This window comes from Capra hircus, chromosome 29 (genome assembly GCF_001704415.2).
Source record: "Capra hircus breed San Clemente chromosome 29, ASM170441v1, whole genome shotgun sequence".
Taxonomy (NCBI): domain Eukaryota; kingdom Metazoa; phylum Chordata; class Mammalia; order Artiodactyla; family Bovidae; genus Capra; species Capra hircus.
The window spans coordinates 38,579,570-38,592,042 of NC_030836.1; positions in this window are offsets into that span (position 1 = coordinate 38,579,570).

The window sequence follows — 12,473 nt, forward strand, 5'->3', positions numbered from 1 at the left end:
ACAGTTTTAGAAAGAATGAACTGGGAAGACCCATCTTGGTTTTACCTTCTTTAGTGCCATCTGCAGGTGAGGGACTGGGACTGGATAAGGATGGAGCCACAAGGAGGACTGCCTAGATATCTACAAGTGAAGGGAATAGGAATTCAGAACCCAGTAACGAGGAGGTGGGCAGCTTTTACAGGACCCAGGAGGGAAGGAAGAAGCACTGAGAAAAGAATAGTGCCTACCTGAGGGCCAGACCTTCTTGAGTCTTCTGGTTAAACTTGGAGGTCACGTCCTTCCTGCTGGAATTCCTGTGGCAGATGCGGAGGGGAGAGTGCTGTACTCACTGCTAATGAGTAACAGGGAGAGGGAAAGCCTCCGCCAGAGGCCCTTTGATTCCACTCTAACTGCCACTCTAATTGTAAGTATCATCCCAAGCAAGAGAGCAAATGGCAGGTCATCCAAAAGATGACCTACTTTAAATATTATTTTAAATATACAAAATTTGTCTAAGAGTACTGGCATATCTAGTTCCCAGAGTTTATTTGGAGTGATGATTCATCAGCCTAATATGGGCTTCTGCTGAGGAATCTACAAGCTTCCCCATTGGTAACTTCTGACTTATACCTACCTGATCTCATCCCACAGAACGCAAATGATAGTAAGTTCCAGTGGGCAAGACCTCTAACGTCCTTGGTGTTACAGAAGCTGTGTGCCAAATCCTGAGACCAGGACCCGTGAACATCACCAGACAGTCACAGCCCCCTCCCCACCAGAAGCAACATCAGAATCTTCAGCAACAGGCACCTCTGAGCCACTTGTCCCCTGACTGGCACTGAGCCTCAGTCTGGAACAAGTGTTCTAGAGCAAGTCCAGTCTCCCTCATCCAAGAGATAGGAAACTGAACCCTGAGGTGTATGACTCACCTTAAGGCTGCAGGTAAGTTAGTGAAGACTTGGGACCCAGGAACTCTGGTTCCCAGGCTAGGAGACTTCCAGAAAGTTAAAGATGAGAGAAAGCTCAATTGCATCTGCTGCTGGGTAGCTCTAAGATGTCTGCAAGCATCAGAGTGGAAATTTCTTTCCCGTTGCCCCTCCAGTCTGGGTCCGATTATATCAGCAGACCTGCCTCCATATAGCTGCAGGAAAGTAATATGCAGGGCTGTTTCTTCTGGGTTAGAGGCACAGGGGGAGAGCCCCAGCTGTAATGACCCTAGGAGGCAGTCATGCAGGTGGTGACTGACTCGCTCCCAACTCAGATCCCCAGAACTCCCGCTCCTATTTCACACAAGACAGACCCTTGGCTGACTGGGTAACATGAACCTGCATTCACAGCAAGAAGCATTCTCTTCTCAGCCTTCTGGCAACTTAGATATATGCCTTAGGTTTCCTCATAGAACAACTGGCTGAGCGAGTTCAGGATCTGAGACTAGCCTGGATTCATGGGATGTGTTCCTTCTCTGATGCACCAAATAAACCTTTGAGATTCAAAGGCCTTGAGAGAATTACAATCACCCTTATATTTTTTAGGTACTTTGCTTTATGAATCTGATTGGAGAAAAAGGACAGAAACTGAGAACAAAGCTGGGCATCTCCGGGTCCCAACTGACTGTGAGTTGAGCTGATGTTATTCACAAGCCACCTTTGAAGAAGGAATAGAGGAAAGAGTTTTTGGTCAGAGAGCAGTATGGTCAAAAGGCCGTCAGAGTCACACGGGGCAAGATGAAACAAGAGTCATTATTTGTTTCTTTACTCTATCAGTTCCTTGACGTTTCTACCCCTGAGAACAAGTACATGGAGATATTCAGAGGCATTGGTGGTGCCCTTGGCACCTGATGCTCCTGGTGATAACCAGTTTGAGGACACATCCCTGAATCCAGAGCATATTCAGTCTCGTGAAAGCCCCAGGTTCTCCCTTCTTGGGAAGGTTGACATATCTCATTGCTGCTAACTCACAACTGAAGCATGGGATGAGGTCATGGTGGTTGACCTGTAGGCCAAGTTCCAAGCATGGAAGGAAGGATGGCAGAGGAAGTGTAGCCATTTAGTAAGCTTGGTTACCTTGGTCCTTAGCACGGGCTACTTCCCACATCTACAATGTTTTTCTCCCAAATTTTTGCATTGCTGGGTCCTTTTCAACATTTAGCATCATCTGAAATGAGTCTCTCTCAGGTTTGCTTTCCCTGGCTACTGCACTCTCACAAGCACAGACCCTGATCCAAAAAGTGCCTAGACACTTCTCTCCATCAAAACAATAATTATAGTTACCAAAGTGTAAAGGTGGGAGAGGGATAAATTGAGAGTTTGAGATTAACATGTGTGTACTACTTTATTTAATAGATAATCAACAAAGATCTAGTGTACAGCACAGGAATTCTGCTCAACAGTCTGTAATATCCTGTATGGGAAAAGAATCTAGGAAACAATGGGTACATGTGTATATATAAGGAAATTGATTTCCCACACAACTATTATTAATACAGTGTTGTAAATCAACTACACTCCTATATAAATTAAAACCTGATTTTTTTTTAATGCTTACATGTAGAAACCCATGGAGTTCTTTAGACTCGCAGGATTTCAGACATGATGCTGGAGATGGCAGGATGGGTGTGGAAATCTAGACATTATCTGAGGTTACATTTTCCTGAGCATTGGAGTCTTTTGCTTCTAGTGTCACCTTTGATTAGTCTCTGGAGGATCTAATACAAGGGCTTGGAGACACCAGATGGGTGTTAGTTGAAGGATGAAAGGGAGGCGTTAGTGGGTGAGTGAAATCCCAGCTCCCTAGCCTTGGGTTGGGGCACATTTGAGGCACAATTTATATTCCAAGTTCCCTGTGAAAACAGGCTGTAGCGTTCCTCTCTATGACTTGCATGATATCAGACCCAGACTGGCTTCATCCTTTTTCCTGTCCTGCTTACACTGAGACCTCACTGGTTTCTCTGGGAGAATCTTTTTTTTTTTTTTTTTTTTTTAATTTTGGCAGCACTACGTCTTCATTATGAAGAAGGCAATGGCACCCATTCCAGTACTCTTGCCTGGAAAATCTGATGAACAGAGGAGCCTGGAAGGCTGCAGTCCATAAGGTCACTGAGGGTCAGAAAGGACTGAACAACTTCACATTCAATTTTCATTTTCATTCATTGGAAGAGGAAATGGAAATCCACGCCACTGTTCTTGCCTGGAGAATCCCAGGGACGGGGGAGCCTGGTGGCTGCTGTCTATGGGGTCGCACAGTCGGACACAACTGAAGTGACTTAGCAGCAGCAGCAGGTCTTCATTGGTGCTCAGGACTTCTCTATTTTCAGCGAGCAGGGGCTCCTCTGTAATTGCAGTGCACTGGCTTTTCAATCATGTGCTTCTCTTGATGTAGATCACAGGCTCTAAGTCACTCAGACTCAGTAATTGTGGCCCACCGGCTTAGTTGCCCTGGGACATTTGCAATCTTCCCAAACCAGGTCTCAAACGCATATTTTAAGCACTGGATCAAAAGGGAAAACACTCTGGAAGGAATTTGAAATAAATAACTTTTAGATGAAACTTGACACCATGGCCTATTTATGAGGAGACTGATAGAGGATTGCCCCTGCTTCAGGCAACCTCCTGAGATCAAGACTGATTCATATTCCCCTCCCAAAGTTTCCTACAGGATCTTGAAGCTGTCCTGCCACGTGGCTTTGTTCTTGCTTCAGTTTCTGAATCCCACACTAGAGCAGAGCTTCCAGAGGGCAGGGCTGTCACTTGACTCACTTGTAAGTATATGTCCATACATATTGTCTCATTCAGACCCTAATGTCAAGACAAGGCTAACACAAAGACAGTTATTTTATTATGAGTGTTAGGTTACAAATTCAACTACTGTAATCAAAACCTTAAAAATATTGTCTTAAATACAACACAATTTTAATTCTCTGTCATATAATGTTAGTGCAGGTCTCTCCACAGAGGTGAGGGCCCACTTCTTTCTTGTTACATCTTCTGCCTGGGCTACTTACCTCTGGTCTAACATGACTGCTCCAGCTCCTGTCATTACATGTGCATTCCAGCTAGTGGGGCAGAAATTAATACTTCCATTTGGAAGTGACATATCACCTCTACTCAAATTCCACTTTCCGAAGTATCTTCCATGTTCATGGCAAACGTGGGGGTGGTGGGCACACAGAAGGGCAGGGGAATGTGATCCTAGTACAGAACATTCATAATGAGTAACAAGGGCCACCACCCTTCATTCATGTCTCTGTAATTCATTCTTCTTTGGTTCTCCCCACACAGCTCTCGGTCTGTTTTGGCCTGCAGATATGGATATGGATGAGGTGATAAGAGAGGACACGGCCCAGGCTGTACAAATATGGAGAAAACAAGAATCGAAAGAACATTTTTTAAAAAGTATAAAAATGCAAAATCTAAAGGAAAGCATGCTTATAATAATATTTTTGCCTTTATACAATTTAGGTATAATGGTTGATGAATGAATTTATAAAACAAAAAAAAGAGAAATGTAAAATATAAATATATTCACTAAACCCAACAAAATAATAAGGCTATATTATATTAAACACATAGTGGTATCAGGAATAAGTTTGGATGCACATTGCATAAAACTAAAACAACCATAGCCTTAGCAAGATAAACTTGATTTTTCTCTCAGACTGAAACAAAGCTGGAGGTGGACAAGCCAGAGCTTGGATGCTATCCATCTCCAAGGTTACATGATTGTTCACTATAACTGTAGGAGTTCCAGCCATCACAACTAAAATCCAGACAACAGGAAGTGGGTGGGGAAGGGAAGAGTCCCATCTCTCAGCTAAACCAGCTCCTTGAAGGTAGTCTTCCAAGAAATCCCTCTTACAGATCTGCTTGCATCTCTAAGTCACCTGTCATGACTAAGAGCACAGGTGAGTAGGAAGTGCAGTCCTGTAGCTACTGGGCTTATGGCTATATAACAAAGTATTTTCAGTTTTGAAAGGGAATCTAAGAACACATCATTTTGTAGGTAGCCAGCAGCGCCTGCCTTAAAGAACAACAACACCACCAACAAAAAGAATGGAATAGGCTGAACAGCTGCACACAGTGTGGAAGCCAAGAAGAAGGAACAGCAATGAGAAGCAGCTAGATGGATCTGAACTGTGCTCCAGAAAATAAAGGCAGACTGGTCAGTAGAGATCTCCTAACGACTGAAGTGAAGATTACATATACCACATGACCCAATTTGTTTTGAAAACTGCTTTTCCAACTCAGGTCCCAAATTTCTCTCTATTCTTCAGCTTCTAAATACCTTGGCTTTGTTACCTCACATTCTGACCTACCTGTCTCACCTTCCTTATTTCTGTTCATATCACTTCTCCATCTAGTCTATCAGCATTACAAGATCCAGTATTGAGAACTTAGCAACACTTTCTAGAAGTGGGTAGAAACACTATGACTATTTCTACTTTAATATTAGTTTCTCCTGATCAAGATCTTTTGAAGGACTGATATGCCTAGAATTATGGAGGTCTCACGTTTCCTCTAAAATTCCAACCAAGAATGTGACTTTCTTGGACCTGGAGGGGATGCACTCACTTTTGGATCCGCAGGTCTTACCAGAACAGTAAGTCCCTTGAGTATGAACAAGTTACATTTCAAAAGGGTGTTCAAATATCCCAATTTCTTAATAAGTCCAGCAAAGTTGCTTAGACAGCCAACTAAGACAAGTGGCTATATGTTACTGCAGTTTAATAACTTTATGATACTTTTCACACAAATAATACATAAAAAACAAACACAATAAAGAACACATTTTTAGTCTTGCAGTACCTGGATAGGGCATGACAACCCACTCCAGTATTCTTGTCTGGAGAATCCCCATGGCAAGAGGAGCCTGGCAGACTGCAGTCCATATGTTGAAAATTCAGACACAGCTGAGCAACTAAGCGCACCTTTAAAAATAGAATAGTAGTACCGTCTACATTACCACTGCATTTATGCTTTCTTTCAGACAGCATAGGCTTGAAATAAAAGTCCTGCACTATTGTACTCCATACAGTTCTGTACAATAAAGTACACAAATGCACAACAACTTCTCTTGCATGTGCCCACGACAAAGTGTGTCAGATCTGTGAACTAACTGATGTGATTGCACATACAAATGCACTTTTATATGTTTGAAAATTTTCAACTTGAATGTTTGTATGTAACAAACGATACACAGGTTTTCAGTGAAAAATGTAGTGAAGGAATAAGAGAGGAGAGTAAGGAGCTGCCTGTTTTTTCCCTTTTTGCGTGTATTATGGCCACTCTAAATAGGAATTTCACTGGGTGTAATTAAAGCCCAGTGTATGGCAACAAGGCTGCAAGTGACAGAAGACCAGAGTCCCAGCAGGTAGGACAAGAGCCGTGGATGGTTGAAAAGAACCAAGAGTGTGAAATAGGAGGAAACAAGTTTTCACTGGTTTATGTGAAAGACTCGGCAAATAGCATCCAGCTTTGGGTGTAGTGATTGAGCTGTGGTTTAGAGGAACAGTCCCTGTTGCCCAGGATGAGAAAGAGAGGAGAAGAGAGAGGAGACTGAACCATGACAATCAAATATGAATGTCTAGTATTGTCTATGTATGTCAAGTATGTCTAGTATTGAAGAGATGTAAGTCCTGTCAGTTTATCTGCTCCCTCCTGACAAGAATTAGAGTTGTAAAAGAGGGAAGGTCTGCACTATGCTAGCACTTTATTCTTCTTCTGTCCAGTGAACATTGATTTCTAATGTCATCTCTTTATAAACAGAGGATGTACTTTGTATGATTGAAGTCTTCTAATTTACTGTTCTGTATAAACTTTTGGTGCTGTTCTGTGCCCAGGCACATGGGGTCCTGGGGCCTGGCAGGCTCTGTTTCAGCTACAGAGTGCAGTGTATGGGGACCTGCTGTCATCTGAGCCCCGGGTTATATCTGCAGTCTGGGTTCACATCTGAGCTGTTAACTCTAGTTGTGCTTAATTTGATCATCTTGCTCTTTATCTTCAGTTTGTCCCATGTTCTTTCTTTCCATGCCTCTTTTTATCCCTGACTTCTCTGTGACTGAGTAGTTTTTCTGATTCCCTTTTATAACCTTTGTCACTTTATTAACTGTTACTGGTTTTTAAGTAGTTTTAAGATCCATGGTATGCATCTTTAACTTGCCAGTCTATCATTATCAAATATGATAATTATTAAATTATGTAGTTATTTATCATTTCTTTGTCTGTACTGGGTCTTTGTGTGGCATGCAGGATGTTCCTTGTGGTAGGGACTCTCTATTTGAGGAGGGCATGCTCAGTACTTGCACTGTGTAAACTCTGTTTGAGACATGCAGGCTTAGTTGCTCAGTGGCAAGTGGGATCATATTTCTCTGGCAAAGGAAAAAAAACTTTGCTATTTGCAAATGCTTTGAATTGCAAAGCAGATCCTTAACCACTGGACCACCAGGGAAGTCCCTATATTTACCTTTTAATACATATTACCTGTTTATCATTTTGAGTAATGTTCATTCCCCCTGTAGATCCAGATTTTCATTTCATTTTAAATTCCAACTCACTTAAGGCCTTTAAAAAGCATTTATTACATTGGTCTGTTAGTGGTGATGCAGTCTTGCAGTTGTTGTATGTCTGAGAAAGTATTTTATCTTGTTTTTGATATATATATTTTTTGGATGTATAATTCTGTGTCAATTATGTTTCTCTCAGCATTTAAGATGTGGTGCAAGTGTCCTCTGGCTAACATTGTTTCATTTGTCTAATCTGCTGTCATCCTCATTTTTTGTTCTACTGTGTCTGTTTTTCCTTCTGGTTACATTTCTTTGGTTGATTGTCTTAAACCATACATTATGATGTGCCTTTTTATAGTTGTCATACTTATTGTCCTTGAATTAATCGAGCTTCTGTGTTAATGGGTTTAAAACTTTCATCATTCCTGGAAGTTTTTCAGCCACTAATTATGAAGTTCTTTGGTCTATTCTAACGTCTTTCACTTTCTGTGGGATTCCATTTACATATATTTTAGCACGCTTAAATTTAATTTAAAGCTCACTGATGCACAATTAATTTTTTTCCCAGAGTCTTTGCATTTCTATATTACATGTCTCTATTTAATATACTGAATATTCTTCAGCTTCATTAATATAATCATTATTGATATAGTAAGCATTTTAATGTCCTTCCTTGCTAATTACATAATATATATTTTACTTGTGTTTTTACTAATTGATTTTCCCTCATTAATCATATTTTCTTGCTTCTTTACACATCTGGATTTTTTTTAAATTTATTTATTTATCTTAATCAGAGGAAAAATACCTTACAAAATTGAGATGAAACTAGGACAAATACTTTCACAATTTATGTGGAAATTTTAAGTTGGATTGCGGATATCATCACTTTACCTTTGGATGATGGATTTTTTAAAAATTTTTATAAATTATTTATTTCACTGTTTGCAAATACTGTTAATTTCTTGGAAACAATTGCATGTTTTGAAGGCTTGCTATAAAGCTTTTTAAGCTGAGATGAAACCAGCATTTTGACCAGGTCTACTATTCCCCACTAGCAAGGCAATATTGTCTTCAAGGCCTTATTGATCTCATGGGAATAATGAGTAATTTCGCGGGAAGTCCTAAGGTGGCGGAGGAATAGGACAGGGATAGGACCACTTTCTCCCTTAACAAATTCATCTAAAGAACATTTGAACACTGAGTAAATGCTACAAAACAACTTCTGAATGCAGGGAGAGGACATCAGGCACCCAGAAAAGCAGCCCATTTTCTTCAAAAGGAGGTAGGAAAAAATTTAAAAGATAAAAAGCGAGGCAAAAGAGTTAGGGATGGAGATCTGTCCTGGGAAGGGAGTCTTAAAAAAGCGAGGTTTCCAAACACCAGGAAACACTCTCACTGGCGAGCCTGTGGTGAGACTTGAAACCTCAGAGGACAACATAAGTAGGAGGAAAAATAAATAAAAAAAATATAAACCCACAGATTACATGCCTAATGGTAACTCCCAGCGGGGAAGCAGCACAGACACCTGCATACGTTCCTAATAAGAGAGGGCTGGGCAGGGAGGTGTGGGCTGCATTGCTTAGAGTAAGGACCTGGCCTGAATGCACCAAGGGCAATCTGAGGGAACTAACTTGAGACAGAAAACCAGCCCTAAGACTGCTAGCCCGGTGAAAACCCTTTAACGAAGACACCACCAGGCCTGCTCAGAGAACAAAGGACAGAGCAGAGGTAGCCAGCTGTGGACCGGCCCATTCCCTGTCAGAGACAGGGGAGTGAGGGCAGCCAGGGCTGGAAGGGGGCAATTGTGGCCCCAAAGAGACATCATCTACCAAACTGAAAGTGGGCTTCATTGCTAACCAAGACTTCTTGGGTTTCAACCTAAGAAGGTGTGCCAGTTGTACACCCAGAAAACCGAGTGGCAGGGACAGGAGAGGCAATAAGTAGGAGCAACCGCACTTGCCAAACACCTGGTCAACTGAGCGGCTCAGACCTGGGAAGCACATGCAACAGAGGGCCCACCTCAGACAGTTCCCGGTAGAGCAACATAGAGGCTGAGCAGTGTAGACTGGGAAAGCAGACACACTATAAGCTGGGACAAACCCAGTGTGCCTGAGATGTGCCAGTGATATTTGTTTGCAGTGTTTCTCCCTCCCCACAGTACTACTGAACAAGTGAGCCTAAAAAATTGTCCACCACCATCTCCTTGGATCAGGGCAGAAATTAGACACTGAAGAGACCAGAAAAAGGAAGAAGCTACAACAGAGGGAACTGCCCTGGAAGTGACAGGTGCAATAGATTAAAACCCTGCAATTAGCACCGCCTACATTGGCTTCTGGTCACATCACTTCATGGAAAATAGATGGGAAAACAGGGGAAATAGCGTCAGACGTTTTATTTTGGGGTGCTCCAAAATCACTGCAGATGGTGACTGCAGCCATGAAATTAAAAGACGCTCACTCCTTGGAAGAAAAGTTATGACCAACCTAGATAACATATTGAAAAGCAGAGACATTACTTTGCTAACAAAGGTCCATCTAGTCAAGGCTATGGTTTTTCCAGTGGTCATGTATGGATGTGAGAGTTGGACTGTGAAGAAAGCTGAGCACCAAAGAATTGATGCTTTTGAACTGTGGTGTTGAAGACTCTTGAGAGTCCCTTGGCCTGCAAGGAGATCCAACCAGTCCATTCTGAAGGAGATCAGCCCTGGGATTTCTTTGGAGGGAATGATGCTGAAGCTGAAACTCCAGTACTTTGGCCACCTCATGCGAAGCGTTGACTCATTGGAAAAGACTCTGATGCTCGGAGGATTGGGAGCAGGAAGAGAAAGGGACGACAGAGGATGAGATGACTGGATGGCATCTTGGACTAGATGGACGCGAGTTTGAGTGAACTCTGGGAGTTGATGATGGACAAGGAGGCCTGGCATGCTTTGATTCATTTGGTCACAAAGAGTCGGACATGACTGAGTGACTGAACTGAACTAAACTGAACATAAGAAGGGGCCTATAGATCTTATAGAAGTATAATGTGGATCAAGGAACTATCTGAAAGTGAACTGACCCCACACTGTCTACAACACCAGAGAAATTCCTAGATATATTTTTACTGTTTGCACTCTTTAAATTTATTTTTTTTTGTTTTTAACTATTTTACTACTGCTTTAATTTTCATTTTTATAACCAACTATTACACTGAAAAAAAAAGAACCTATTTCTTTACATATATATATATATAATAGTAATTTTTGTGACTTTGTTTTTTTCCTTTAATATTGTATTTTTGAGAATACAAACTCTACTCTAGATTTTTAATCTCTGATTTTTGGTATTTGTTATCAATTTTGTACTTTTAAAAACGCAATCTTCAGTAGCCATTTTTACTTGGGAGAGAGATCACTGTCCTGATTGCTCTCTCCCCTTTTGGACCTCATTTTTTCTCCAATAGGTCGTCTCTATCTCCTCCCTCCCCCTTCTCTTATCTACTCAACTCTGTGAATCTCTTTGTGTGTTCCAGACTGTGGAGAACAATTAGGGAACTTATTATTGGCTGGATCTGCCAATCTCTTTTTAGTTCTCCCCTTTATCTCCATGGCCACCTCTGTCTCCTTCCTCCTTCTTCTCTTCTCTCTGTAATTCTGAACATCTCTGAGGGATCCAGACTGTTGAGAGCACATAGTGAAGTGTTTACTGGCTAGCTTGCTCTCTCCCCTTTTGATTCCCCCTCTTCTCCTCCTGGTCACCTCTATCCCCATCCTCCCTCTTCTCTTCTCCATGTAACTCTGTGAACCACTTTGGGTGTTCCTCACTGTGGAGAAGCTTTTCATCTTTAACCTAGATGTTTTATCATTTGCGCTGTATATATGGAGAAGTCTTGAGGCTACTGTAAGAATAAGACTGAAAACCAGGAGCAGGAGGATTAAATCTAAATCCAGGGAACACCAAAGAACTCCTGACTCCAGGGAACATTAATTGATAGGAGCTCATCAAATGCCTCCATACCTACACTGAAACCAAGCACCACCCAAGGGCCAACAAGTTCCAGAGCAAGACATACTATGCAAATTCTCCAGCAACACAGGAACATAGCCCTGAACTTCCATATACAGGCTGCCCAAAGTCACTCCAAACCCACTGACATCTCATAACTCATTGCTGGACACTTCATTGCACTTCAGAGAGAAGAAATCCAGCTCCACCCCCTAGAACACAGACACAAGTTTCCCTAAACAGGAAAACTTGTCAAGCCACCCGTCGAAACCCACCCACAGTGAGGAAACTCCACAATAAAGAGAACTCCACCAACTGCCAGAATACAGGAAAGTAACCCCAAACACAGCAATATAAACGAGATGAAGAGGTAGCGAAATACCCATGATGTAAATGAACAGGATAAATGTCCACCAAACTAAACAAAAGAGGAAGAGATAGGGAATCAACCTGATAAAGAATTCTGAATAATGATAGTGAAAATGATTCAAAATCTTGAAAATAAAAAGGAATTACAGATAAATAGCCTTCAGACAAGGATTGAGAGGATGCAAAAAAGGTTTAACAAGGAGCTAGAAGAAATTAAAAAAGAGTAAATATATAATGAATAATGAAATAAATAAGATAAAAAACACTCTGGAGGGAACAAAGAGTAGAATAATGGAGGCAGAAGATAGGATAAGTGAGGTAGAAGATAGAATGGTAGAAATAAATGAAACAGAGAGGAAAAAAGAAAAATGAATTAAAAGAAATGAGGACAATCTCAGAGACTTCTGGGATAATGTTAAATGCCCCAACATTCGAAACATAGGAGTCCCATATAAAGAAGGCAAAAAGAAAGACCAAGAGAAAATACTTGAGATAATAGTTGAAAATTTCCCTAAATTGGGGAAGGAAATAATCACACAAGTCCAAGAAACCCAGAGAGTCCCAAAAAGGAGAAACCCTAGGAGAAGCACCCCAAGACACAAAATAATCAAATTAACAAGATCAAACACAAAGAACAA